The sequence below is a fragment of the Rhamphochromis longiceps genome, linkage group LG17 (genome assembly GCF_057381845.1).
Source record: "Rhamphochromis longiceps isolate RC_006_pf linkage group LG17, R_longiceps_female_GT1.1, whole genome shotgun sequence".
NCBI lineage: Eukaryota > Metazoa > Chordata > Actinopteri > Cichliformes > Cichlidae > Rhamphochromis > Rhamphochromis longiceps.
The window spans coordinates 33,272,179-33,278,178 of NC_140573.1; the positions used below are offsets into that span (position 1 = coordinate 33,272,179).

At 41.4% G+C, this 6,000-nt stretch overlaps 1 long non-coding RNA gene across 1 annotated transcript in view; it reads right to left on the bottom strand.

The window, feature by feature from the left end:
* LOC146650015 (uncharacterized) overlaps positions 1 to 5,007 on the bottom strand; it is a 56,190-nt gene extending 51,183 nt beyond the window's left edge. Inside the window, exon 1 of the long non-coding RNA XR_014908326.1 lies at positions 4,864 to 5,007. This is a non-coding gene — a long non-coding RNA (uncharacterized LOC146650015). The remainder of the gene's footprint in view (positions 1 to 4,863) is intronic.
* Between the last annotated feature and the right edge of the window lie 993 nt (positions 5,008 to 6,000).

Sequence of the window (6,000 nt, forward strand, 5' to 3'; positions counted from 1 at the left end):
AAAATCTCCCTTAACCACTAACATCAATGGTCAAAATGTCTAAAAGCAGTTTTTGCCACATACCTTTTACATAAGTACTGGTACTAGGCGTGGTATTGCACATAGTAAAGCTTTCCTAAGATATGAACCTCATATGAAGACGTAACGTTTATAAGTTTTAGAGGTGCCTGAAAACATTCAGGCTAGCTACTGCTAATTTCCAGTGTGTACTATATGCTAAGGAATGCTAATTGACTAACTGCAACCCGAATGTGCAAAATGTATCTACAAATTCAATCAATAATCTTTAACCAGAAAGTGTTTGTGTAGCTGGATTTGTAGTGAGCTTGGGGTGGTGGTGTGGTTAGTACTGTTGGCTTGCAGCTCGGGCCTTTGTGTCCTCCTACAGCAATGAAACGCTTGTTAGGTTAACTGGTGATTCAGTGGTCGGTAGGTGTGTATGTGAGAGTGTTTGCTCCTTCTGCCTCTGTTGGCCTTGTGATGGACTGGCGCTCTGTCCAAGGCGTACCCTGCCTCCTTCCCTATTACAGCTGGGATTGGCTCCAGTGACCCTAAGTTAAATAAACAGTTAACAGATGATCTGAAATTGACCAGTAAACAGTTTGGCAGACAGCTGTGACGTGGCAATCATAAACAGTAACTCAATTATTTTTGTAAGCCCTCACCCTAAGCGGGCAATAATTTTTAAAAATATAATGTTATTCTAACTTATTGTTACACGTCACATTAGCCTTCTGTAATATTAAATACACATAAATGGGTAAACACTAAAAACAAATAAAGAAGTTAAAAAAGAAATAAACAGCAAAGCTTTTTTACTTTTTTTTATCTGATTTCTGTCCACTTATTGCCATTAATGTATGCTATCTAATGCCAATGTAATTTTCCTATTTATTTATTCCTTCACTCCAAGCACTGTCTCCAGTGCTGCAAATCTACTCTTGCTTTGCTTGTTTGTTTGTTTGTTGGTTTTCTTTGCAGCCTAACATGATTTCTATCGAGGCTTGCTGCTGCTGGTGGTGATAAGAGTTGCTTTCCAGCCGTTTTAGCCACCATTAGCAGTTCAGATAATGGGAATAACTGTCCTTCGCATATCTGACTTTTCATCGGCATTTCTTATTCTGTTCTCTTGTTGGAGTGGACATCACACGGACATTACATCATCATGTTATTACACAAAAGTCTGCTCCATACAAAACCATTGTGCATAATACATTAATGTTTTTGACATAACATCATAGCAAATGTTTCTTATGCAATCTGCTGAAAGCAATAGGTATATCTGGAAGGCTGCAAACCATTTTAGTGGTTAAATTAGAACTCTTAACACTACTTGTTCTTGCTTTAAACTATTTTTTATTGTATATAAGTTTGGGGCTATTTGAGTCTGAAAGCAGATCAAATAGTTTGCCCCTAGCAGTCTATTGAAGTTTTAACAGACTGAGGAAAATATCTTTAAAAGGTCCAGTCTATAAAGCATTCTAATTTTATCACCCAAAACATCTGTAGTCCTTCTTTTTACTTTGCAGCTCACATTTTGGACCAAAACTGTGCGAGATTCAGCTGACAGGAGCTCGTAATGACTTGGCATTCGACAGAACATGTAGCCCACAGACAGACAGAGACAAGACAGAACACTTCAGTGACCACGCTCAGATGGGTGAAATCCCCCGGTCCGACAAACTCATCCCACACGATCGATAGCTGCTGTGACAACAGCCCTTCCCGTCACAGGCTGGAGAACAAGCTGTTGTGAAGGTCTGAGAATGGGAGATAGGCCCCGGAGGGGAGAGTTGATTTACGACCCCAAGTCAAGATGGAAGCACAGTCGCCCACATACTGTAGACGGCCTTCCTGCTACATCACTCTCCCGCTCCCTGCCTGACTGCCTGCCTGCCTGCCTCTTTACTTGTCCTCCTTCCAGTGTCTATTTGCCCGCCTGCTGACAGCAGGAATGGTCTGAAGTGACATACCGGCAAGAAAAACATTTCATTGTGTTCTTTACCTTCACCTGGATTTAGTGGATGGCGAAAATCCTAAATGTCACCTTTGGCTTGTTTTAGTTATTTATTTTTTATAAACTTAGCCAGAGAGGGGGCGGGGGAAGATGTTCAGAAGGAGAATGCTGGAGAAGGACCTAATTTTAAAATGCCATGTAGCCATCGATCAGCAGGAGAAACAAAGGAATGACACTCAGGAGGTGCTGCTAGACAAATAACCACCCTGCAGTAAGAAACATGGAGGGAACATGTCACCTGCAGGCAGTGGTACACTGCACAACACAGTGGCATGTGTTGAAGCAACAGCTTTGCACAGGCAGAATGCTTTGGTCCACCACTCCAGCTACTTAGAGATGGATTTTTCATGTTATCTCAAGTAAAGAAAGGCAAAGGAGACTTTTTGGATTCGGTTTTAGATTATATATCTCGCTTGAGTTTTAAATATATATAACATCACTGATTTTTCTGGTGATATATTAGCAGTTCTTAGATTTGGTTGTTTCTATCGTGGGAGTTGTTGTAGGAGTTTAATGTTCTGCTCATTGAAATTCAAGTTAAAGTATTGACGGCTTTAGCAACACGAGCGTTTTACCCATTCTAGGGGAGGTTTGTCGTCAACCTCTTCAGCAGTCGTCCACCTATTCTAGCATGGTTTAAACCCCAAAGCATTTCCGATGTACATTTGGACCCCCCACTCGCTCCCCCACCCTCTTCTTGTTTTTTTTGTTTTTTTCTTTTAAAAAAAAAAACACTTTTCTGGATGCTGTTGAGCAAGGGAAGATACCCTGCCTCCCTCTCTCTCCCTCCTGAGCGGTATCAATATTCATGGGTCTGCCGGGTGCGTTTGTGCGATGGCTTTCTCATTAGCCTTTGATCCCCTTGCGCGAGGCCTGCCGGAGCGTTGCGGCGCCAACAACAGAGCAGCGTTTGAAGTGTAGAGAGAACAGCTGCTTGCATTGATCTCCATATACTTTCTTTGCCATCCACAAGCACGTCCACACATATGCAGATGCTGCCCACGGGCACATGAATACATGCATCTACTGTAGGACTACACTTGCAAGAGCGTGGATAGATGGAGCTGACAGCAATCGATAAGAAAATCAATCGTGAAAGTTGATAAGCCTTTTAAGCTCAGCGTCTTTGAGTTTTAACAGTCAACACAAACCGAGTTATCACCTTGGGTTGTGGAAACTTTAATGCCCATTTTTCAATATTTTATTTCCCACTGTTTAGACCAAAAGATTAATAGATTAAGTCAGAAAGAAATTACCAAGTTATAAACATGAGCAAATTAAAATTTTATTTATTTAGTGGGAAACGCTCCTATTTAAGGCTTATCAACAGGTATTATGCAATGCACACTCTATCTTCTCATAGAGGACAAAAGTGTTATTTTAAAACTGAGCTGACATGACGCAGAGAACATTATGATGCTCATTGAAAATTAATAATGAGGTACTTCTTCTAACAAAATAGGGATTCTAAGCCGCTAAATTATACAGCAAGCTGGAGCAAAGCAGCACAAAGCTTGGGGAATAGCTCTTATTTGCTACTGCGAGGCTGGGTAAATTATGATGATTACAGAATTATTTGCTAAAGCCAGGAATGCTTTGTTGGGAAAAAAGAAATGTACACACACAAATAATCAACTGGGGCTCTATTTTAAAGCATAATCCACCTTCTGGCTGTGAAATAGCATCAGCATTTTGCAGCCGAAAATAAATGACATCATCCCACATTAAGCCCTTTAGCACAATTTCTGCCATATCACAATGTCAAAAACACAGGCTCATGTCACAGGCTGTGTGGTCCATGATGAATCTTCAAACTACCACCCACCCCTCTTTTTTTGTTGTTTGACTTCTTTTTTGTTCCCTTTTGTTCATTAATGTGAAAACATGTTCTCCTGTACAGCCAGGAAGGACAAGGTCCAGCTACTATGACATCATAACATCTGCACAAAGACAATCCCTGCGCTATTGCACTCAATAACTCTCCCCTCTCCTCTGGTATCCGCTGCATAAAAAGCACAGTAAAAGATTAAGACTGGGAGCTCGTCTGGGCTATTGCTCCACTGGGAACGGGTCAGCAGATCAATACAGCCAATGTGTCTGATAACATTAGACCACCCTTAATGGCACTAATGAAGAGAGAGTTAGGTCAGGGAAAGAGTTACAGCAAAGATGGGTTCATTAGATACGATGTAGTTTTGCCACTTTGGGGGTTTTTTTTTGCACTTTGAATTTTGTTGTTACTTTTTAGCACAAATCAAACATGGCATTATATTAATTAAGTGTGAAAAATGATCAGCGTGACTCTTTTAAACCAATAAAGATTAACGCCTATCAAAAGAATAGCATTTAAAGCAAGCTTCACAAGAAATAGAGCCAACAAGCCTTTCCCCCCAGTTTTTGCTCAGTTGTGTGCCAGTAGAAAGAAGAAAAGATGAAAGCAGACGCACCATCAGAGTCAAGTTTCTAAACTAACCAACTCTTGTCGGTGTCCTTTGTGACAATAGGTCACAGTGTGCCGAGAAGGACTCTGATTGAAGGGAGTGTTATCAGTGTTCAAATGTCAAGAGAAACTACATCTCAGCAGACTCGCCTCTGACATTATAATAAATCACACCCCATTGTGCTCCATGTAGTCTCACTCACACACAGGCACACACATAGACACATATAAAGAGAGAGAGAGCAACCTGCTGCTGAAAAAGCCTTGTACTTGGCAGGATCTCTGCACACACACACACACACACACTACTTAACATCACCAGCGCCTGACTGCTGCTGCTGGCTCACAGTTTTGATAAAGATGAAAGGAGGTGATGCACAAAAGGAGGCAGTGAGAGGCAACGTACCTCACAACGGATGTCTCGGTTTTAACTTCAGGAGCTGCAGGAGACGCGCCGGTGAGGCGGGACTGTCGACTTCTCTCTGTCTTCTCCCTCTCTGTCTTCTCTGGGATGGAGGCTCAGGAGGAGAGCTGCTCCTTCGCTGCCTCCTCCCTGCCTCTGGCTCACTCTGCTACTGTCTCAACCCCTCTCACTATCATACCTCCCCTCCCTCCCGCCCATGCGGCTGCCCCCACCCCATCCTTTTCCCCCTCCTCTTTCAACTCCTCCCCTTTTCTAACCTGCTCCTTTCTGTCTTTCCTTTCTCCTACACCACCCTCAAACTCAAGGGTGACAAAAGAAATCAAGGCTTTTATCATTACTTTCAGCTTTGCTGCAAAGTATGTTGCCTTGGAACTGAAATTGCATCCAAAACTCATCGGCTAAGGTGAGTTTTCTGTACTCCAAGGTTAAGAAAATCCAATTTCTGAAACTCATGAGGCTGATTTTAACAATCTGATTATTTAAGAACGGACTAATGCTTAAAACTAACTAATAAAAATGTTTTTTAAAAAGGCACTATGGTTCCCCTGAATCAAACTTTACACAATTTTAAAAAACTATCCAGTCAATCAAATATATTTAATTTGCAGTATTCACCAAAGAAAGGATAGATTTCAGGAACAACATTTTTCATTCATTTTCTGCCCATCAACATATCTTTTAATCAATTCAACTCCATATTTTATTGATGCTCCAGTGTAACATTGGTGAATGACTTTATCATTTATTGATCGGTATCTTTTTAATAAGGGAAATCAATCCCAGAAGAGACAGGGGAGGATTAAAAATTGGTTGAGGGGATATTTAAGGATTCGAGAATGTCTGACTGTGAAGAGAAACTGCTAAAGTAGTGGACTGAAATAAGAAAGGTTGGTACTTATTGCACAAAGAATTAAAAAAATCCAACAAAGATTTGCATCTGGATTTTCCACATCAAAAATACAAAGAATCATTTGCTCCCTGCTTTTTATTTGAATATCTGCATCTGAAGACCACTCCTGGATTCCTCAGCACCGACCAGTTCTTAGTCTTTTTTGTCTCCTTTTCCCCTCTCTCACATCGACAGCCCTTCGCTGCCTCGGCCCCTGTTTCCATAGTGAC